The sequence below is a fragment of the Lithobates pipiens genome, unplaced genomic scaffold (genome assembly GCF_037356315.1).
Source record: "Lithobates pipiens isolate NorthernLeopardFrog02 unplaced genomic scaffold, aLitPip1_a1.2 Scaffold_16, whole genome shotgun sequence".
In the NCBI taxonomy this organism is placed as follows: Eukaryota; Metazoa; Chordata; class Amphibia; order Anura; family Ranidae; genus Lithobates; species Lithobates pipiens.
In genome coordinates, this window is record NW_027507748.1 from 59,545,950 (window position 1) to 59,570,282 (window position 24,333).

At 45.9% G+C, this 24,333-nt stretch overlaps 1 protein-coding gene across 3 annotated transcripts in view; it reads left to right on the forward strand.

The window, feature by feature from the left end:
• The first annotated feature begins 491 nt into the window (after positions 1-491).
• Positions 492-24,333, forward strand: part of PATL2 (PAT1 homolog 2) — a 115,906-nt gene continuing 92,064 nt past the window's right edge. For all 3 annotated transcript variants that reach the window (XM_077479942.1, XM_077479943.1, XM_077479945.1), the window contains exon 1: positions 492-526. The gene's annotated coding sequence lies outside the window, so the exon portion shown is untranslated. The remainder of the gene's footprint in view (positions 527-24,333) is intronic.

Here is a 24,333-nt window from a genome sequence, read left to right on the forward strand (position 1 = left end):
TATCCGTATATTAAAAAATAATAAATTTTTTTGCACTTGTCAATCGGTTCTAACAAAACACTTTCTTTTTGATTTAACAGGTCAAAAGGAAGCCAATAAGGCATTTATTATTAGGATTTACCATTTTATTTAAAACTGAATTCCTAGGTCTGGGAAACTGTTTTCATTTCCATGGATCATTAACCAAACAGGAGAGCATTTATTAAACAAAATTAGATGTGCATTTGTAGCAAAGTCATGTGTGCAGGAAGGGTGGACAGGCCATACCCATTTTGGGCGAATGAATATATATTGAAGCCATGGGATGAGCATGTCGGGTAGGTAACTACCATATCGAGAGCCATAGCAGGTAATCGGAAAGGGGAAAAACACAGATTTTTCTGAAAACCAAATTCTTGGTTATTATGGGGTTAAGCAGAGTAGGTCAGGTGTCTGGCTATAAACACCTGTATGAGAGGTAGCAATTGGTATTCTCAGAATCTAGAAATTTTGTCTAGAGCTTATGTTAAGGCTTAATGCCTAGCAGGTAAACCATGCGCAATTGTATTTGTGTGCAAGATGTGGGTCATGCATTTTATTCCTATAGTTTAGAATTTGATATGCTTATTATGCTAGCCAATGTAGAGCAAGGTTTTTGTTTTTTCCTGTCAGTGGTGGCTTTGATGGGTGCTACTAGTCAAGCAAAGGTCACATACCTGTTCCTTTGGGCAGACTTGCTGAGTAGGGTTAATCTCTACTGTCTTGGTGCTCGATCGTGTTTGGGCAATCTGCCAGACTACTCACTTGGCTAAATTTATTTTTAATTATTCCATGTCCCCTATGTGTGCTGTTGTGGCTAATTGGTAAAACTCGGCAGATGGTATTTGGTGATCTGCAGTCACTCATGGCAAGCAATTAGATGTCCTGAAGCAGATATTAGTTGAGTAGGTTGTGATCTTGTGTTTTTTTTTTTTTTTTTTTTTTTTTTGTACATCACTGGTCTTTGAACTATTTTATGAAACTAGGCACTGCAAAGTAGCACAAACAGCCAAAGTGGTGCAGAGGGTGAAATGTAATAGGGTGTGGGCGATTGATGCTGGTTGCTGGGCGGTCTATTGTGGCTGGACTGGGTTTTCTATTGCTGGAGGTTCAGATATTTCTGGGGGGGGATCTACTGTTGGAGTCTTCTATTGTTTGCTGGCTGCTAGAGTCTTTTAATGCTTGTTGTGGGGAGATCTGTTGCTGTTGGGGTGGGGGGAGAGAGGAGAGGCGTGTGTTTGTTTATTTTTGCTGATGTGGGGGGGCTCTACTGTTCCTGGCTGCAGGGGATCAAGTTTACTGCTTTTCTTAACAAATTCCATACACATAAAAACTAGCACAAGCCTGATTCATACTTTTGCAGATTGCAGTTTGCATACTGCAGGTGCATTTTGTTTTTTCATTGCATATCTTTAAACCATTTAAGTCTACGGGATCAAAAACCAGAAAAAAAATGCTCTGGCATTTTCCATAAAATGCAGATATGAACTACATCCCTCAATGGACTGTAGTGTGTTTCTGCAAAACTGAAAATGCACTAAAAATAATGCATAGATGTAAACCAGGCCTTATCTGCTTACTGACCAGCCGCCGTAGTTGTACTGTCGTAGCTGTATGCAGGGCCGACGCTACCACTAAGTGAAGTAGGCAGCCGTCTAGGGCGCAACCACAGCCTCTGTCCAGTGTGAGCTCAGCTCTCCTCTCCTGATCGCTCGCTCCCCATGGTATGCCGCCGGCGCCATCAATCCCCTATGTTTGCTGCTGAGTGCCCCGCTGTGCTCACACGGGTTTATCTCCCAACGCCGCTCCGGGACTCCTTTGCTCCAGCCTGTCCCTATGGACGGCGCTGTCCTGGCCCCGGCGGGGACATCGTGGAGCGGATGGACGGCGCTGTCCTGGCCCCGGCGGGGACATCGTGGAGCGGATGGACGGCGCTGTCCTGGCCCCGGCGGGGACATCGTGGAGCGGATGGACGGCGCTGTCCTGGCCCCGGCGGGGACATCGGCGAGCGGGTGGGCGGCGCTGTCCTGGCCCCGGCGGGGACATCGGCGAGCGGGTGGGCGGCGCTGTCCTGGCCCCGGCGGGGACATCGGCGAGCGGGTGGACGGCGCTGGCCTTGCCCCGGCGGGGACATCGGCGAGCGGGTGGACGGCGCTGGCCTGGCTCACACGGGTTTATCTCCCAACGCCGCTCCGGGACTCCTTTGCTCCAGCCTGTCCCTATGGATAGCGCTGCCCTGGCCCGGGCGGGGACATCGTGGACTCCTGAACAATTCTGCACACCCAGTGCTGAGGGGAGGCCCTGATGATGGTCGCTTGAAGCATCAAAGAGCGGAGGTAAGGAGGAGGGTGGTTCTTCCCTGATCTACATTGAGCTGTATGGTGTGGGTGCCAGGTGTGTTGGTGTAGGTGCCAGGGGGGTCGGTGTAGGGGTCAGTGTGATGTGAGTAGTGCAGGAAGTAGGAGTCAGGTGGATTGGTGTATGTGTCAGGGGGTCAGTGTAGGGGTCAGATAGGTCACATGTGTAGCAAGGGCAGGGTAAAGTGGAGTCAGGGGCGCAGCCGGGGGGGTGGGGGGGCGGCAAAATTAGGTTTTGCCTAGGGTGTCAAAGATCCTTGCACCAGCCCTGGCTGTATGTTGGCTCTTTAAGTGCCGGTTCACACTAGCGCGATGCCAGACATCGCATGTAATTCGCAGCGCACGGCTGTTCACGTTGCATGCGATGTCAGCCATACAGATAGTATGGCTGATATCGCACCGCATTCGGTCCAAACACACACAGGACCCTTTTTTCTGTTCGGACCAGAATCGGATCGCCTGTGTGTTCACACATATGCGATCCGATTCATGTCCGAACTGTCAGTTTGCAGTGCGATATGCGAGCTGAAATGGGGGTGTCGGTAACTTATGACACTCCCCAGCAGTTCGCATATGGCAGTGTGAACTGCCGTGCATGTCAAGTGCGATGCGGGAACCCGCAGTTGATTCGCAGGGTTCTTTCATCACACTAGTGTGAACCGGCCCTTAGACACTGTAGCAGGTGCTCCTTGCAGCGTGTCCATGTGCGTGCCCGGCGGACATTGTGACAGAGCGAGATCCAGGATCTGGGTGTGTAAACGCACAAGTCTTGGTTCCGTCGGGTGAGGAGAAAGATTGTGTGTTCGTACTAATTGGAAACAAAGATCTCTATCCTCTAGTAAGCCACATTTCCCCCCCCCCCAACACAGTTAGAAACACACATAGGGAACACTGTTAATCCCTTGACTGCCCCCTAGTGTTAACACCTTCTATGCCAGTGGCTGTTTTTAGTGCTGATCGTTGTATAAATGTCAATGGTCCCAAAAAGTGTCAAGTGTCCGTTGCAATCCCGATTAAAAATCGCAGAGTTAAAAAAAGCTATAAATCTATCCCCCTATTTTGGAGACTCTAACTTTTTCGCTCAGTATAGGCTTATTGCAATGTTTTTGTTAAAGAAAAATGTAGAAGAATATATATTAACCTAAACTGTTAAAGACCTTTAAAAAATAGGGGATATTTTAGCAAAAAGTACAAAACGTTGTGTGGTGTTTTTTTTTATTTATTTTTTATTTTTTTATTTTGTTTATAGCACAAAAAATAACTGCAGAGGTCACCAAAAGAAAGCTCTATTTGTGGGGTTAAAAAAGACCAAACCTTTTGTTTGGTTAGAATATCGCACAATTGTCAGTTAATGCAACACAGTGTCATAGCGCAAAAAATGGCCTGGTCAGGAAGGGTGCACATTCTTCCAGGGCTTAAGTGGTTAAAGGGCAGTAATGGGAGGTGGTTAGAGAGTGGAATCAAGGAACAGTGCTCCAAGGGGGTGACTCAGAAAAGGGTGTCCCCCCTATATATTTATCAAACGTGCATACACCTGTTGGAATTTAGCATGCTAATAACAAATGAAACAAATGTCTCTCACTTCCTGTCAGTTGCACAACGGGAAGTGTCACTAAAGTGAACACATCAGTAAAATCCTAACATAGGTTCTGTCCTTCATCCAAAAAATTTTTTCTTTTATTTTTTTTATTTTGTCTGCACACTTATTTCTTTACAAATGTAGACCCAATTCTGTAAGCTTGGTTCAGCCCTTGGACTAGGTACTTGCGGAGGTCTTTAACCACTTAAGTCCCGGACCATTTGGCTGGCCAAAGACCAGAGCACTTTTTGCGATTCATGATGGTGTCGCTTTAACAATTGCACAGGTTGTGCGACGTGGCTCCCAAACAAAATTGATGTCTTTTTTTTTTTTTTTTTTTATTCCCCACAAATTGAGCTTTCTTTTGGTGGCGTAAATTTTGAAGAAAAATGAATAGTTTTCTACTTTTTGCTATAATATCCCCAAAAAATATATTTAAAAAAAGTTTGTTCGGGGCGTGTCCAAGATGGCGATCTGAGAGGTTGTGGTTGCCAGAGCTATGCTGCACTATTGTCCTGAACCTGAATTCCTGCTGTTCTTTTTGCCCGAAAATCACTCCTTGGTGATCTGGATGTCCTGCAGAACACGACGCAAGGGGAAAAGAGCTTAATTTTTCGGATCCAGGCCTGGTGACGGCCTTGCAAGCTGCGGTCCCCCCCTGTGAGAGCGCGCAATATGGCGTCGCAGACGGAGATGGAGGACACAGAGATCGGCTTCAGAGAGGTGATGGCGGCTATTGCAACATGCCAAGCTACTCTGACCAACAAGATCGAGGCTGTACAGTTGGATGTTGGCCTCGTTCGTCAGGATCTCGACAAGCTCCGGTCACGGGTGACAGAGGCAGAACAGCGAATCGGGCAGACGGAGGACCTCACTTCAGAACACACTGAGTCCATCCGCACCCTTCACACACTGGTCCGGGCCCTAGAATACAAGGCCGATGCGGAGAATAGGAACCGGAGGAACAACCTCCGCGTTGTCGGCCTGCCCGAGGGGGTGGAGGGGAAGAACCCTACCATTTTTGTTGAGGAGCTGTTGCGCAGCCTGATGCACAGTTCTCCCCATACTTTACGGTGGAGAGGGCGCACCGAGTCCCCACCCCGGGGCCTCCTGGAGCGCGGCCACGCACCCTGATTTTTAGGCTTCTGCACTTTCGGGACCGGGATGAGGCCTTGCGAGCTGCCCGACGGTTGGGAGAGCTGCGCTATCAAAATGCCAATGTTATGCTGTTCCTGGACTATTCCCTGGAAACGCAAAAACTGCGTAGATCCTGTCTGGAATCTCTGCCCTCGCGTCGGTAGGGCATCAGATGTGTTCCTGAAGGTCTTCTGGTAACTACAGTTGGATATAAATATGTTTTGATTTACCTGGACCCTTCCTTCTCCCTCTCCTAAGCTACCTTTTTGCCGGTGGGGGTATATGGAAGACTTAGTTTCTGACCGGCTGTTACACTCCTTGATGGTCGGAGACCTGGGGCAGAGTTGGACCCCTTGAGCTATGTTTGTGCTTATGAGTGATGTGGCGGTGAGGGTCCACTATGCACTCGTTACCCGCCTGCTATGAGGATGGATCCTGAAACTGTAGGCCGCGTGTACACTGATTTGATACTACTTAAGGCCCGCTCTGGTTCTACCTATGCAAGAAACTTTGAGCCACACCGGGGACGGTATGTGGGTGAAAGGTAAACATGGGGGGTGGATATCCTCCTCAGGGGTGGTGGTATCGACATCCCCGGGGAGGCTGAACGTGTTTGCTACTTACCCCCATGTGCCACCTACGCTGCTGCCTGATCCCCCGGGGGAGGATTTTTGTCGTTCTCTGAAGGATCCATACTCAGCTATTTTCTAACTGGTTCTGTTTGCAACTAAGTTGAAACCCCTAGCAGGAGCTAGGAGACTTGTCCTGCAGTTTATCAGCAACTCTATGGCCCATTAGTGCCTTTGGGCGAAACCTCTCGCTATGAATGCATGCCCTCCATAGCGGATGTACTTGTTAATCTTTTGGGGAATTGATGCACCCCTGGGTTCGGGGAGGGGGGGAAATGTTAATATCTGCTGTTGCGGATGGGGAGGTTTTTAAGGTGTGTGTGTGTTTTTTTTTTTTTTTTTTTTTTTTTTTTTTTTTTTTGTAGCTTTATGTCTGAAGGGGGTGTGTTCAATTTCAAGTACGGTCTCGTACAGGTATAACCTTAAGGTGCTTGATTCTGTGGTCTCTCTGGGTGGCGTCTGGTGGGAGGGGAGGTACCTGTGGATCGGGCAGTATCGCGTATACGTAATGTATGATGGCTGACATTTCCATTATCTCCTGTAATGTCCGGGGTCTTAACTCGGCTACCAAGAGGTCCCTGGTATTTAAATTCTTGCAAAGATATATAACCCCCACATTTGCATTTTCCAAGAAACCCACCTGATTGGCTCACGGATACTTGGTATTCAGAGGGCATGGGTGGGCGCTCATTATCACGCTAACTATTCTAATTATGCTAGGGGCGTCAGCATTTTGATCCACAGGTCTCTCCCAATACAGATCTGGGCCATGCGGACGGACCCTGGGGGCAGGTTTGTGATTTTTGCATGCATCTTTATATGAAAAAGATAGTGTTGGTGGGGTTGTATCTCCCACCTCCAGCGAATGGACAGCTGTTGTATGATATCATGCACATACAATAGCTATGGGATTTCATACACAGGAGATTTTTGTAGATTTTAACTTGGTGCCCCAGCAAGACCTGGACAGACTCCACCCCATCGCCCCGTTCCAGTAATGAGCTTCAAATTTGCTCTGGCGGATGTATGGCATCATTACCACCCCTATGAACGAGAATTCGCATGCCATTCTGCCATCCATCGGGTGCTGTCCTGCATTGACCTGGCCTATGCCTCCCCTGGGGCCTTGGGATGGTCGAGGTCTGTGCGGCACTTGCCCCGTGGGATTTCAGATCATGATCCACTCCTGCTTACTTTATCTCTGATGCAGTCCCCGGGTTTAAAATTGTGGCATCTGTCCAGGTTCTGGGCTACGGATGTGAGGTTACAGGAAAGGACTGTGGAGGCTGTCTGTAACTTTTGGCACCTTTAATGAAGAATCCGCAGGGGGTGCTATTGTTTGGGACACATTTAAGGCTGCAATTCGGGGCCATTACATTTCTAACATGGCTTCCCTATGCAAAGAAACAGCTAGATCTCTTACAACACTAGAGGATGAATGCGGGAGACACGAGGCGGAATATGTCTGGGCTGGGGATAGTGACACATACAGGAAGTGGCAGGAGGTCCTTAGGGAGGTGTCCCTCCTTAATGTAACTCAGACTCAGCAGTCTATGCTACACTCTAAACAGAGGCTTTTTGAATACGGTAATAAAAATGGTAGGTTGCTAGCATGGCTGGCAAGAGTCCGGTCGGCCTCTACACACATAGCCAGTATTTACCTCCCCAGCAGATATAAACAACAGATTCTATGAATTTTTTTCAAGGGGTGTATACTTCCCGAACTCACTACTCGGCCACTGAACTGCAGAATTATCTGACGGGGATCTCCTTCCCTGAACTATCAGAGGAGGACAGAGCGCTGTTAGACGGAGACATTTCATTGGAGGAGATCCAGCTGGCGATCGGCGGTCTTCAAAGTGGTAAGACCCCGGGCGCTGACGGTCTGCCTGCTGAATTCTACTCGCAGCATGCTGACCTGGTGGCCCCTAGGTTTAAAGCCCTCCATGATGGGCTCGGTGGGGGTGGAGGATTGCCTTTCCGGAGTCTATGGGGGAGGCAGTTGTTTTGATCCCTAAACCGGGCAAGGATCCCTGGGAATGTGGGTCTTATCGACCTATTTCTCTTTTGAATGTGGATGCCAAATTGCTAGCTAAAATCTTGGCCACTCGATTGAATTCAGTGATATCTACTTTGGTCCACCCCGATCAAACGGGCTTTATGCCCGGAAAGGGCACTGACATAAATATTAGGCGCCTGTTTGTAAATTGCTCTATCGATCATGATGAAGTGGGTTCCCGAGCGATTGCCTCCCTCGATGCCGTGAAGGCATTCGATTCGGTGGAATGGGCGTTCCTCTGGGGGGTACGGTTTTGGGTTCGGCCCTAAGTTTATGAGCTGGGATTATGAGATTGCTCTACAGGGCTCCCAGTGCCAGGGTGCGCACTAATACCTGGATTTCAGAACCTTTCTCTTTGCAGAGGGGCACTAGGCAAGGGTGCCCCCTGTCACCTGGGTTGTTCGCCCTGGCCCTGGAACCCCTTGCAATTTTGATTAGAGAGTCGCATGTTGCACGATATACGTGCTATCTGTTACTTCGTTATGATTGCAATATGACAGTCCTAAAGTCCCATTTTTTGTCTGTATTGAGTTTTGCTTCAATGGATTGTACTTGACTTGTTGTTGTATGTTGTAATGCGGGGACGGTCTTCCCCAGTTTGGAGTTGAATAAAATTTATATTTGAAAAAAAAAAGAGAGTCGCATGTTATATGGGGTCTCAAGAAAGGAGTTGGGGGAAGAAAAGATCTCCCTGTACGCTGATGGTGCCCTACTTTATTTAAATGACACGGGTCCGTCCCTCTTGGCAGCACTCACGATTTTTAATAGGTTCGGGTCTTTCTCGGGTATAAGTATAAATTGGTCAAAATCGATCCTTTCCCCCTGGACGACCAGGCATCCCCACCGCCTGGTAGTGTGCAGCTGCAATGGGCCACTGAATTTAAATACCTTGGGGTGAGAGTGACCAGAAACCCTAGCAAATACTACACCCTAAATGTGCTCCCTCTTCTCCGCTTACTGCGAGAGAGATGTCAATCCTGGTCTGGGCTCCCGTTGAACCTGGTAGGACGCATAAATATCTTTAAAATGGTGCTTCTTCCCAAGTTTAACTATGTATTTCGCAACTGTCCTGGGTGGATTCCGGGTTCTTTTATTCAGGAGGCGGACAAACACATAGGTTCCTTTATATGGAATGGCTCTGCCCCCAGGCTGGCCAAATCCACACTGCAGTCCCTGGTGGGGGGGTCTTGCCATCCCCAATCTGAGGGTCTACTATTGGGCATCTATGCTAGTCACTGTCTCCTGGTGGTTCGCAGCGCGAAGATCTAATGCAGCAGTGTGTCTGGAGGCAGCCGTACTGGGCTCCTTACAGAACCTGCAGACTTTGGCTTACAGGGGGGGAGAAGGTGTACGCGGTTCTCCCTGGACCGACTAAGGCATCGCTCAGGGTGTGGAGGGTGGCCGGGCGCGGATTATTGCAGTCGGGATGCTGGTCTCCGGCTCAACCCCTATGGGGCAATCCGAACTTACCGCACTTAAGGACAGTCCCGGATCCGCAGATATGGGTGTGGTTTGGTGTAAAAACACTGGGAGACATCATGCCATCAGGTAGCCTGCTATCATTTCATCAGCTGACCATCTCCCATGCGTTGCCCGGTTGGATGTACTTCAGGTACGCCCAGCTGCGCCATGCAGCCAGAACTCAGTTCCCTGCACCCCCGACCCTACAAGCCAACCCGCTGGAGGATTTGTTCATGGGGCAAGGCCCGGAAAAAAAAAAAAAAAACCCTTATCAGACATGTACCGAACCATATTCCCAACTGACTCTCCCAGACTAGACTCACTCTGGAGTAAATGGAAGGCGGATATTCCAGCATTGGAGAGGGAGGACTGGGAGGAATGCTTGGAAAGAGGTCCCAAGTTGGTTATATCCACGGGGGGACAAGCTTATCCAAACGACATTTTTTGCAGAGGGTGTATTACACCCCTGTGCGTCTGTCCAGAATCTACTCTGCCAGGGATCCTCACTGCCCCAGATGCAGGTCGGAGCTTGGGTCATACATTCATATGTTTTGGGAATGCCGCAAGTTGTCTAGGTTTTGGACTGAGATCTTTGACTACTTAAACACCCGGCTGGGGTTGGAGGTTCCCAGGGCTCCTGAACTGGCTTTGTTGGGCATCCACGTAGATGAACAAAAACCCTACCACACTAAGTTGTTGATCTCATACCTTCTTTTCTATGCAAAAAAGGAGATTTTATGTAAATGGTTCTCCCCTTCCCCTCCCAGCGTGGACTTGTGGGGAAAAAAATATAAATAGTATCTTACCATTATATAAATTAACCACTTCAATACAGGGCACTTTCGCCCCCTTCCTTCCCAGCCCAATTTTCAGCTTTCATCGCTCTAGCGCTTTCAGTGACAATTGCGCAGTCATGCTACACTGTACCCAAATGAAATTTTTATCATTTTGTTCGCACAAATAGAGCTTTATTTTGGTGGTATTTATTCACGACTCCGTTTTTTATTTTTTGCGATATAAGCGCAAAAATGCGGAAATTTGGCAAAAAAACCAATATTTTCTATTTTAAAAGAAATCCAATAAAATCAAATTTTGTCATAAATTTAAGCCAAAATGTATTCTGCTACATGTTTTTGGTAAAAAAAAATTCCGTTAAGTGTATAATTGGTTTGTGTGATCACGGACATATGTACGCAAATGATCATGTACATATGTGTGCAGATAATCGTTGGGACATGTGATTTTAGTGGGACATATGTGGGGGACATGTTTTTATTATTTGGGGACATGTGTGGGGACATTGTGTTTATACTGTGTGGTGTGTTTACTGTGTGGTGATTTGTGTTTACACTAGACTGGTGATCAGTGAGTAAAAATCTGTAAAAAAACAGCTCATACTCACTGATCATCAGCCGGCTGCAGCGATCTGCTCTCCACTCCTCAGCTATGACTTTTGTGTGAGGAGAGGAGGAGCCGATTGCCTAGCAACCGGCTGTTTGTTTACATCACATGACGGCTGTGGTTGGACACGGCAGTCATGTGATCAGGAGGGCCAATCACAGAGCCCTCCTGCCGATCTGAGATGCACCGTGTCCGGGTGACACGGGCGCATCGAGATCGCGCCGCTGCGCGGGCACGCGTGCGATCCCGCTCCTTCTGATGGACGTTCCTGAACGTCCTATCAGGAGTAGACGGCTGCCACCCGGCCGTATATGCGCATTGGCCGGGTGGGAAGTGGTTAAGGTACCTCAATCGAGGTTGTCCATGGAAATTCGACAAGGTCTGGCTCCCATGGACCTCTGGCTAGACGCTTCTGATTGGTCGTAGGGGCTCCCCCCACCTTCCCCTTCCCTTCTTTTTACTTTCGGGGGAGATTCCTCCCCTCTCCTTTACCTCCTTCCCCCCCCCCCTCCACCCTCCACACGCTCTGGGGGCTTGCGTCTTTGTGCACCTGCTCGACATGGGTAGCGCCTCCTACGATTGGTTTTACGATATGAGCTTTGCCAAAGCCTTTTTTTTTTTTTTTAATGTATGTAACTCTGTACTGCACCGTAATATTCTCCGGATGTGATGTGGGTTGACCCCCTGTCTTCTGTTTCATTATTCTGTATATTTGTATCTGACAATAAAGCACTCCTGTTTAGAAAAAAAAAAGTTTCTTCCCTCAGTGTAGGTCGATACGTATTCTGCATATTTTTGGTAAAAAAACAAAAATCGCAATAAATGTTTGGTTTGCGCAAATGTTATAGCATCTACAAAATAGGGTTAGTTTTATGGCATAATTATTTATTTATTTTTCTAGTGTAGTGCTGGTATTTTTGCCTGTTAGTGATATGTTATGTTAAACTATGGACAGTATTATAAATTGGTATTTGGCACCATCTAGTGGCCTAAATGTAGAAGGACTTTGTCTATTTTTTTTTTGTGGTGAGAGAGCTGTTGCCCGCAGCTCATGAATGCACTTTACACACTCACGCTTTACACACGGCTCATACTACAGTGTTGCTGGAATCAGTAGTCCCACAAATGGGTCGCACCCAAATAGACTAAATTGAAGCAGACCTCAAGCCTATTCCTCACTGAGACACTAACGCTGTACAGTTCAGAGACAAATATACCGGAGGCCATTATAAGTGTCACACCACTGGAACAGTCTAAATTGTCAGTTTATATTGCCTTTCTCTCTCCTATAAAAACCCTTTGATTTCAATACACTGCAGTATAAAAGCTAGCAGAAGACCAATGACTGCACCTTTCACTGAGAGACTTTGGGCATAGTTGCCGTAGCAAGGGACTGTGCCATACCTCAAGGGGGAGCTATTGAGCAAGGTGTACTGTATTGTGTAGAACATTGGATTATTGTGATTAGGCAGCATGCTGGAAATGGGAAGGTGCCCAGTGTCAGAGCATCGTCACTCTGGGCACTAGTCCGAATTGGAGAGGCGATTGCAGGGGTTAACCAAACAATCTTTTTGCATTAAGAAATTGTGAATATTCATTGCATTGTCACATTACGTTTGTTGCGGTGTAGTTATTGTAATTACTGTTTTACCAGTCCTAGTAAAATCACGTTCTGGTTAATTGGAATTGGTGTGCAGTGTTGTCCCTTTTTCCTATAGGTGAAACAGATGCCCAGGTAATGGTAAAGATATATATTATTGATACACTGTTATTGCAGGATTGTCCTTTGTTGCCTCGATTCACACAAACACTGTTTCACAGCTGTGTTAACTGGGTAGAGCCAATTTACTGGGGGTGGGAGAGCAGAGCACAGGCCCAGTCAAATATCAGCAGCTCCTTAGGGGGTCAGTGCTACACTAGTAATGGCGGCAATCTGATTTTTATTTTATTTTTTTTATTGATTTTGACTGCAATGCTATGGTGGACACATGGGACAATTTAGACATTTTTACAGCGATCAGTGCTATAAAATTACACTTTTTACTGTAAAAATTACACTGGCAAGGAAGGGGCTAAGTGTCCTAGGGAGTGATTCTAACTGTTGGGAGGTGTGGCTACGAGTGACATGTCACTGATCCCCCGTTGAGCTGTGATCAGTGACAGTGTCACTAAGCAGAACGGGGAGATGCTTGTTTACATTAGCATCTCCCTGTTCTTCCTCTCCGTGAGACAATCGCGGTTATCCCCGTGGACATAGTTTGTGGAACCCGCGATCCTACTCGCGGAGCTGACAGCGAGTGCATGCCATTCTGTCACTGTAACTGTACAGGCGGCGGTCGGCAAGTGGTTAACTTAAATGGGCTGCCCTATGCGGGTTTTTCGTGCCAAAGATGCTCAGGGGGAAAATTTTGGTCCTGTACCAGGCGCAAATTTATGCACACCTTTTCACTGAGACAATTGCGGCTGAATTGCATTGTTTAGGGTGCCTTTTAGAATAGATGGCACCCAAATGCACATGGCATGCATTTGAATTGTGGGCAGAATTAATTTGCTTTTACCTGTGATTCCTTATCGCCTTTAGCCCCCCCTAATACTTAAATGATCCCCAGATTGATCCATCAATATGCACAAATGCCTCCCCGTCCGGGCCTCTCCCTTTTTTAGATTGGCTGAGACACAGTGGCGGCGCCATTGGCTGCTGCTGTCAGCCAATGAGAAGATAGAGGGGGGTGGGGCTGAACTAATGCTCCTTGTCTGGAGCGAGGGGAGCACTGGTGAGGGACCTGAGAAGGAGGATCAGGGCTGCTCTGTGCAAATCCATTACACGGAGCAGCTAAGTACAGTATAACATATTTTGTGTGTGTTTTTTTTTTTTTTTTTTTTTTTTTTTTTTTTATTATTATTATTCTTAAATAAAAAAAATAAATGTTGCTTTCGCTTTAGGTCTCTAATCATTACAGTCCATGTTAAACATTTGGCTAAGTCCATTATCTATCCCTATCTGGCTGCACAGGCATACCTTTTTACAAGGTAGTAGACCATTACTAGCATCCTCCAAGTCTTGGTTGATCTCTGGATCCATGATGCCTCCGACAGACTGCAAGGTGTCCTCCAAAGTAATTATAGCACATTCTACTTGGTGTGGCTCGCCAGAAGCCCCAAATCCAGCCTTCTCCAATATTAATACCACCGATGGGTAGGCTGGAAACCACAGCACACACACAAACTATTGACTCCAGCCTGGGCCACTCACTAACGAAAATTATACTTCTATAGACAACCTGCCTGTAAATTATCCTGTCACCTGCTGTCCCAAAGGTAACTAAGTTTCTGTGCTGTTGCATATTACCCAGGAATATTCCACTTGTCATATTTACCAAATAAACGTTTAGGAAATGTGCCCTTTGAAAAACACATGCAGCCTGTTATCAATGTAGTGTATGTGGATTGGCTCGGTTAGTGTATGCATGAGGTCTTGGGTTATTATGCTTCCTCACTACCTGCCAAATGCTCTCTGACGAGTGATCCAAATGCTGACCGCTCTTCAGAGAGCAAAAAAATGTAAACTAGCCCTTTTTTTTTTTTTTTTTTTTTTTTTTTTTTTTTTTACCCCAATGTGTAACTGTTGAGGCAGAAAAAAGGGAATGAGGACAAAGATGGATTAACTGGAAGCACTGGCTTTCTGTTCATTCACAAACTGAAGAAGAGTTAACAGTTCACTCTGCTTCAGTGGCGATTTAAATATGAGCAATCGGTACTGATCGTTTATTCAAGAAAGGTAAATGACTTATTTACAGCTCTCGGTCCTGAAATTACCCCCTTATACCAATGGTGCATAGTTCCAATATAAAAGCCCTAAAAGTTCATATCTGATGATCCATAAGGCTAAAGCAGCACCAAACGGTGATTAAAAATAAACAGCCGATTGTGTTAAAACATCCTATTGGGAATCGGTCCAAATAAAGGAACTCTTGAGTGTGTCCATTGGGGAGGCTTGACTGAACATTGGACACCTTCAGTGCACCACGTGATTCCATAGATATTATAGCGTTTGTGTGTTTGACTGCCCATTGTCATGTGGAAAGGCTGCTTCCAGACACCTGAATGGTTAATTGATCTCTCTGGTAGCCAGCACTGTCACAACATGGGGTCTAATTTGCTGGCTCTTTAACTTGAAGGAAAAAGAAAATCTCATAGCGTGTGAATAAGGGTTATTATTGCACTAGCTCTATTAGTGAAGAAAAACGAACAGCTGCTACAGAAGAATGTGACAAATTCAATGCATAAGATCAGTGAAAAACGTAATGCTAAAAATACAATATAAGTCTAACAATAAACAATGAACAATATATCAAGTATTGTGTGTAAATAATAATAATAAAAAAAATCTCAAATATGAAATAGAACATGTACATAATGGAGTAGAAACACAGGTGAGAGTCCCAAAGGTGAAACAATCCTATGGTAATTGTATATGGAGTCCACCATGAAAAGTTGCTATTCAGAAGTGGGGTACAAAGGCCTCAGCAGGCATGTAGAGCATCAGGGATAGTGTGTCCTCCACCTGGGATAAGGGATTATACCCTCTCCATGGAAATAGTGGACTCGAATGTCAGCGACAACAAATCTGCTGATCGGGCTATCTTCGCTTCATTGATTTCTAAAATTATTCAGAGAATCCAAAGAGCTCCAAGAATGAATCCAGGGAATCGTGCAGGTAACTGTGAGGCTGGAACTCGGATATTAAGCAGCCAGACTGGTGGCGATGTCACCAGGGTCCTTCTGCTGGGTAGGAACTAGCCGCTACCACTTTTGAGAAGGGTAGAACGTGAACTTTTTGATGACTCAACAATGTGATCTTGTAATCAGCTTTTGGCTTTCCAGTCTGGCTTCCAGCCTCGCGGTTACCTGAACGGTTCCCTGGATTCTTTCTTGGAGCTCTTTGAATTCCCTGAGTAGTTTTGGAAATCTACTGATCTGGCTATCTTCGATTTGACTCGTCGCTGACATTCAAGTCCACTATTTCTGGTAAGCAAGGCTTTTTTTCAGCAGGGACTAGGGGGACCTCAATTCACCACCTCTGGCTCAGGTCTTCTGCTCCCTGCTCACCACTATCACTTGGTAACGCTAAAGTCCAGCTTCTGCATTTAGAAGTGATAGCTTATCTCCCACAGGTCAGATCTCCTGTGCAGATCCCACTGGGTACCTATTTTTTATCTTCCTTGTCCAGCACTCAGAGTTCAATGCAGTCATGGGCAGGAGAGGGTGCGTGGTAGGCGGCACCCTCTGTGGTTCCCCCCCCCCCCCAGTGACCAGTTGTTGATGCTCCTACTGCATGATCTCCCTTGCAAGTGACTGTAGTATAGTATTGTATGCTGGGAGGTACTACAGCCAGATAGGTTTTTTTCAGCTTAATATTGTAACAAAGGTAAGACCTATGACAGATGGTGGAGCGTAGTACTAGTAGTACTAGTAGTAGTAGTAGTAGTAAGTGGGTAGATGAGGGCAGTGGAGAGTGAGTTGTATGCAGAAGGAAGAGCTACTGTTTGATGCCATTTGGGTTTTTGTGTGTGGCGGGCATGGCTGAGTTCCTGCACCTATTCTCTGAGAATAAAAGCCCTGCTGGGAAGAGTGTATACCCCCTTATTTTGGGTGGAGGACACACTATCCCTGATGCTCTACATGCCTGCTGAGGCCTTTGTACCCCACTTCTGAGTAACACATTTTTGTAATGGACTCCATATACCAGTGATGGCGAACCTTGGAACTACATTTCCCATGATGCTCAACTACACTGAAGAGTGCATGAGCATCATGGGAAATGTAGTTCCAAAACATCTGGGGTGCCAAGGTTCGCCATCACTGCCATATACGTTTACCATAGGATTGTTTCACCTTTTGGGACTTTCTTGCCTGTTTCTACTCCGTTATGTACATGTTCTGTTTTTATATTCATATTTGACATTGTTTGTTTTTATTTACACACAATACTTGATTGTTCAATGTTTATTATTTTTAGCACTACATTTTTCACTGATCTTATGCATTGAATTTGTCACATTCTTCTGTAGCAGCTGTTCATTTTTTCTACACTAGTTGAGTTAGTGCAGTCATATCCCCTATCCACATGCTATGAGGAGCTTTTCTTTTTCCTATAAGTTAAAGAGCCAGCAATCGGAACCAATGTTGTGACAGAGCTAACCACCAGAGAGATCAATTAACCATTCAGGTGTCTGGAAGCAGCCTTTCCACATGACAATGGGCAGTCAATCCCACTAATGCTACACATTATATTAAAAAGCGTGTGTATGGTAGTTTATGGAGTGGTGTAGTGAAGGTGTCTAATAATCTGTCAAGCCCCCCCCCAACAGGCGCGCTCAAGAGTTCATTTATTTGTCTGATCCCCAGTAGGGTGTTTCTTATTAAACATTGTTTTTAGTGATACTTTAGTCTTATGGATCATCGGATATGAACGTTTAGGGCTTTTTGTGTATACGTTTTATGATTTTAGCAGCAGCTTGTCGTTTTTTTTTTTTTTTTTTTTTTTTTTTAATCTTTATCTTAAATTTTACCTAAAGCGCTAGATAATACATTTATTTTTTCAGAAGTCATCTTGTATTAACCTGATCTAAGTGGGTTTTATCCTTTTTTCTTTTACAATGTATGACATAATCATTTGAGTATTTAGATCTATGCTAAAATTGTTTAACAACTTAAGGACCAGCTGCCGTCGTTAAACATCACTAACGTTGAATACCGTTGTTATGGCAGCAGCTAGCTGCCCTAACCCTGTTACTTTCCAAAATGGCCGGCAGTCCTCTTTCAGATAAAATTGGTCTCAGCGGCAGGTTTGCCACAAGATCACGTTATCAAGAGCGGGATAAACGTTTAATTGTTCCCCTTTCTTATTATATTCATCCCAGCAAGCTTGCATGCAGAAGTAAACGCATAACTAAGTCGCACCCGCATATAAATAACGGTGTTCAAACCACACGTGAGGTATCTCTGCAATCGTTCGAGTGAGAGCAATAACTCTAGCGCTGGACCTCCTCTAACTCTAAACGTGTAATCTGCAGAAATGTTTAAACGTCGGCTATGGAGATTTTTAAGGGTAAAATTTGTTGCCATTCAACAAGCAGGTGCAATTTTGAAGCGTGACATGTTGGGTATCAATTTACGTGGCGTAACATCATATTTCACAATATAAAAAAAAAAAAGCTAAATTTTATTTTTTTAAGTCAAAGTGTGTTTTTTTTTTTTTTTTTGGTCCCCCCCCCCCCACAAAAAAGTGCACCGGTGTGACAAAGTATTGAAATGACTACCATTTTGTTCTCTAGGTTGTTAGAAAGGAAAAAAAAATATGTATGTTCTAAGTAATTTTTCTAACAAAAAAAATATTATTTTAACTTGTAAACACCAAGTCTGAAAAATAGGCCAGGTCCTTAAGTGGTTAAACTACTTTTAGTTTATGGGAATAAACAAGAAAAAGGTGTACGTACTATAACCGTAAACCTAGGTCGGACTTTGAAGGCTTAGCAAACAACGAAGAGGTATGAAAATAAACACTATTGGAAAAACACGAGTAGAACAGTACACAAAAATTTAAAATCATGTATACTAATAAAGTGCAGTGAGCCCTTGTGTATCTGTGTTTCACCATTAGGCTTCTTCAGGATTCAGTAAAGGTTCTACAGATGGCAATTAAATTGAACGGACCTCACTGTTTTTTCAAAGAGATAAGTATCTGGAAACTGGTTCAGAGGGTACCATCCCACTGGAAACGAGTTCTACTACACCACCATCGGGATCTATGCCGAGGTCAGGCCAGCCCAATCTGCTAGTAAGAGAGGAGAATGAAAAGCCAGACGGTTCCAGGGACAGGGGCAGAATAATTCACAAAGAGTGGACTCTGTGCCAAAGGGGGGAGCCAAATATGGGCTACAAAGCCCACCAATCAAAGTGGAAACCCACCAAGAGTTTGTCCACAATGTTTAGCAAAATTTGAATATTAAGACAATGTGTGGCCCCTGGGAGACAGCCTTATGCTAGTCACTACTACTTTTAGTTTATGTTGGAACTAGAACTCAATATTACCATATTTTGTCATCATTATTTTTTTTCTTTTGCTGCCACCATATGGACTTATGTATGCAAATTGTTAAAATTGAAGTAAACAAATTTTGACAATTTACCCCCGTGTACCCTGACCAACTGCCATCGGGAGGGAAGCTGGAAGAGCTGCAAGGGAAAAGGCACACAGGATGGCTCAGACAGCAGAGGAAGTCAATAATAAGGCAGCATTGCTGTCCTCCTGCTGGGTTCCCCCTGTTAAAACTGATGGGGCCTGGTTCAGGAGGGTGGGCTGTACTGCCTTAGCAGCACTCCCTCTGCTTTCCCTATAAAGTGATAGTAAAAGTTGTACTTCCCTTCCCTGTACAAGAATATTGCACAGAGCAGCCCCTTATCCTTTTCTGGAGTCCCCCACTGGTGCTGTCCTCTCCTTCCTAGGGGTGCCCCATAGCAAGGGTGCGTTCACGAGTTGGCTTGTGAACATTCATAGGCACACACAGCATGTCTCTGCCCTGACCCCACCTCTCTCATCGCTGAATTGACAGCAGCAAGAGCCTATGGTTCCTGCTACACTGCCTCCTGTGAGACCAGGAGGAGAGCAGCAGTGCTATGGCTGGGGACAATGCTAGATCGTGGGAGCACTTGGGTAAGTGTTTGGGAAAGTTCTTGTTGTCCCTACTCGGATCTAACTGGGAGGGATTTGGAGGTTTTGAATATTTTAATGGGTCTGTTCAGGATGGAAGCACCCGGGTTTGCCTGCTAAGTTGCCCCCCTCCAAATATAACTTTTATTTTTTTATTTTTTTTTAGGTTAGTTCTGGACTTTATCTTTTGAACTGTGATAACATTTTTACTGTGTGTGTGTGTGTGTGTGTGTGTGTGTGTGTGTGTGTGTGTATATATATAAAACCAGTATTAAATCTAAAAGCAAACACTTAATATATTGTAGCTTAATGCTGCATTTTTTTTTTGCCCTTCTATTTTTATCTAGTGATCCAGTCTTGTTGGGGTGGAGGCGTTAAACTTTCCAGGGAAATGTATCGGTTTAAAAAGAGACAAGACATCTAACGCTAGTAGCAGGGGTGCTTAAAATGATCAGATTTATTTATGTAAAACCTTTGTCAAATGAGTCTGCAGTAACTGAGTATGTGTGAGCTGGAGTTTGGTTTAAATTTTGTTAGTGTATGAAAAATCTGTTGGACTTGTAACACTACACCCCCCCCCCCCCCCCACAACTGTGCTCCTTCGTCCAGAATGGGGGCACTCTAATACAGATGTGTTATTGGTCAGATCCCCAGGTGAAGAAAAGGGGGTTCAAGGCCTAAAAAGAGAACAAATGCAGCCGCCTCATCTATTTGTTACGCTTGCAATATATTAAATTTTTTGGTTTTGTGTTAAATACCGTCTTAAGACTTTATTTGTATGAGGGTTTTATTTATTTATTTTTCCCTTTTATTGAATAGTGTAATTTTCTATTATTGGGTATAGTTAGCTGTGAGCCTACCTGTTATGGATCTTAAATATTTTTTATTTTATTTATTTTTTGGGGAAATAAAACAAAATTACTGAAAATCCTTCTCTTTTGGAATGACCTTTTATGCTCTGGCTAATGAGTATCCCTTGTATAGGTGTGTAGTAAATGGGGATGAGCTGAACTTTTGAACGGACCGAAAATTCATGCAAACTTTATTTCAAACGGTCGAGCCCCATAGACTTCAATGGAGTTCTAAAGTGTTAATTTTTAATGGCTAATATGCAAGATATTGTCCTAAAAGGTGTTTGGGGTCCTTGGCTCCTACCCCAGGGGTCATGGGTCAATGGCAAAAAAATGTTTTAAAAACTGATGTTTTTTCAGGAGCACTGATTTTAATGATTAAAGTGGGAAAAAAAGTGAAATATTCCTTTTTAAATATCGTGCCTTGGGGGTGTCTAATAGTATGCCTGTGAAGTGGCATGTGTTTCCCGTGTTATTAACAGTCCCTGCACAAAATTACATTTAACGGGAAAAAGTCATTTAAAAATGCTTGTGGTTTTAATGTATTTGGTTTTGGCAATACGGATGAAAATCGTTAAGGAAAAAAATGGCATGGGTGGGGGCACCACCTGCCCGTTACCAGCCCCTAGGATATTAAGGGGAACCCCGTACCCAAATTAAAAAAGTAAAGGCGTGGGGTCCTCAGGCCCTATATACTCAGAACAGCAGTATACAGGTGGTGCAAACAAGACAGACTGTGTAGGTTTGTTGTGTTAAGTAGAATCCTGTTTGTAATTTTCAACTGGTACATTTTTAAAGTGTAGCTCCAGTCAAAAAAACTATTTTTAAGCTTTTTGGAAAACATAGGGAAGGGTTATCGCCCCTGTATACTTTTTTTTTATTTTTTTTATTTTTTTGCATCTCACTTCCTGTGTCTAAGTAGGAAACGTTTGTAATTTGGATGTTTTGAAAGCATGGGCCTGCCCTATATGCACTGCAGAAATGGGGGCCTAAGGTGTTGGTGTTGCCACAACACTCTAAGCCCTCAAAGTGACTCTTGGTAGGCACTGGAGCGCCCTGCTGTGAATGATTATATCAAGAATTGTAATTACATGCCATTGTTGAATAGTGGTAGAAAAATGGGGCCTTTGATGGTTGTGGTGGTGCTGGTGCCACAACACTATAAGTCCTCAGTTACTCTCGGTGGGCGCAGGAATGGGCCCTGCTGTGAAATATTATATCAAGAATTGTAATTACACGCCCCTGTTAAACGGGCTGAAAAATTGGGCCTTAGGTTGCAGTGTCATGGCACCAGCGCCTATCTCATATACTCTAGTTGCAGTGCAGGAATAAGCCCTGATGCAAAGCATTGCATCAAAAACTGTATTACATGCCCCCGTTAAACATGGGCTGAAAAATTGGGCTGGTGGCATCACCCAGAACCAAAAATGTTCTTCCAAGCTATCAGCAGGATCATTGAGGAGGAAGAGGATAGTCGGTCAAAATAACAGGACATTCACTCAGCATCATCATAGGCAGTCTTGAAGGGATGTGACCTTTCAAAAAAAATATTCGGTTACATCAGCTTCAGGTGCTTGGTAGCTGGTGGTGATCCAAGACTGATTCATCTTTATGAAGGTCAGTCGATCAACCGAGTCAGTGGCCAGGTGCATCCTGTGATCGGTTACAAAGCCTCCAGCAGCACTGAAGGTGTGTTCCAAAAGAACACTGAATGCAGGACAGGCCAGTAGCTCAATTGCATACTGTGTAAGCTCTGGCCAGTGATCCATCCTCAAGACCCAGTAAGCCAGAGGATTTTCGGTGTGGAAGGTGTCAAAGTCTGACCTTGCCCCTAGGTATTCCTGAACCATGTAAATCGGATACTGGCGATGGTTGCTGAAACCGATCATACCTTGGAGCTGCGGACTAAAAAATTGTCTGAACGCATCGGTCAGACGGCCACCTTCTCCACCGCTCCTTCTGACCAAAGCCTCAGCAACACGTTGTCCGGGACCAGGGGTTTGTAACCTCCCAGTCTCTGGGAACGAGTTGCACAGACCTTTCTGCAAGGCCTCCCGGATTTGTCTCATTCTCTGCTCCCTCTGCGACGGCAAGATAAGGTCAGCAACCTTACCCTTGTACCGTGGATCAAGGAGAGTGGCCTGCCAGTAATGGTCCCTCTCCTTGATCAGAAGAATACGAGGATCCTTCCGCTTTGCAGGATCAGGGAGGCCATGCAGCGTAGGTTAGCTGAGGCATTCGGTCAGGAGTCCTCTGGGTCACTAAGGACAACCTGACCTGCAGCCACCTCCTCCCAGCCACCTACAAGCCTATGGGTTTCTTGGGACTGTAAATCATCCCTAAGACTGCTGATGCGAAGTGTCGGGCTCCACCTCCATGCTGACACAATTCGTCCTCGTCCTCATCCTCCTGTGTGATGGGTGGGACAGCAGCAACACTGTCTGGATAAAGGGGGCCTTGAGAGGCAAGGAAGTCCTCCTCTTCCTGCCTCTGTTCTGCCTCAAGTGCCCTGTCCATTATTCCACGCAGCGTATGCTCCAACAGGTGGACAAGAGGTACAGTGTCACTGATGCATGCACTGTCACTGCTCACCATCCTCGTGGCCTCCTCAAATGGTGACAGGACAGTGCACTCATCCCTGATCATGCCCCACTGGCGTGGTGAAAACAAGAGCTCCCCTGCCCTGGTCCCGTAGTCACACAGGTACTCATTGATGGCCATCTGCAGCATGGCTAACATTGAGTTCCACCTGGTGGGCATGTCACACATATATAAGGCGGTTCTTGGGCAGGTTTAACTCCTTTTTTGGAGCTCAGCCAGCCGAGCACAGGCATTAAATGATCGGCGGAAATGCACACAGACTTTCCTGGCCTGCCTCAGGACATCCTGTAAGCCCGGGTACCCACCAAAGAACCGCTGCACCACCAGGTTAAGAACGTAGGGCACATGGGTCAGTTGTCCCTGTCGGAGGGCGCAGAGGAGGTTGGTGCCATTGTCGCAAACCACCATTCCTGGCTTAAGCTGGTGTGGCGTCAACCACCTCTTGGCCTGCCCCTGCAGACCTGACAAAATATCTGCCCCAGTGTTGCTCCTGTCCCCCAAACAAACCAGCGCCGGCATGGCATCTTTTTCCCTATGTACTTGCGTAGCCCCTTGACCGCCTATGGAGCACCGCTGGTTCCGAGGACAAGGCACTGGAAGAGGCCATGGAGGAAGAAGAGTAGAGGGTGGAGGAGAGAGGTGTCACAACCAGTAGTAGCATTTTGGAGGCGTGGTGGCGGAACACTAATGCACCTTGTCCTGCATCCTTCCCAACTGCCAGAAGAGTGACCCAATGGGCCGTAAAAGATAGGTAATGTCCCTGTCCATGCCTGCGGGAACATGCACCTTACCGCTGACCACCCTGTGCAGCGAGGCATGGACATTGCCTTCCACATGCTGGTAGAGAGCCGGAATCGCCTTCCATGAGAAAAAGTAGCGTTTGGGGACCTGCCACTGAGGAACCGCACATTGCAAATACTCACGGAAGGGGGACGAGTCTACCAACTGAAAAGGCAGCAGTTGAAGTGCTAGTAATTTAGCCAAGCTAGCATTCAACCGCTGGGCTTGTGGATGGCTGGGAGTAAATTTCTTTCGACGGTCCAGCAGCTGGGGCAGGGAAATTTGCCTGCTACAATTGGACATCGGTGTACTGCTAGCAGAATGCTTGCAAGTACTTGGCTGTGACACACCTAATTCTACACCTTCATTTCTCTCAGTGCAGGTTTCAGAGAGGACTGAAGGGCTAGTGGGGTTGGAGATCCCAGCTGATGAGGAGCAAGGAGAGGTCCGCTTTGTTCTTTGGTTTGGGTCTTTTGAGGTAAGCTTGCCAACGAGCTGCATGGCGGGTCAACATATGTCTGGTCAAGCATGTGGTGCCCAAGCGGCTGATGTTTTGGCCACGCAAGATACGCTTGAGAAATATGTTGCCAATAGCAGTGGTCTGATCTGATGCACTCGTCTCAAAACGCCCACACCAAAGAACTTTTGGAATAACGCGCAGAGGCAGCGCCCTGCACAGGCGGAGCGCTGCAGTGTGATTCATTCGGTGTGCTGCACCTAAGCTGGCACCCAGAGGGCATCCTGCCT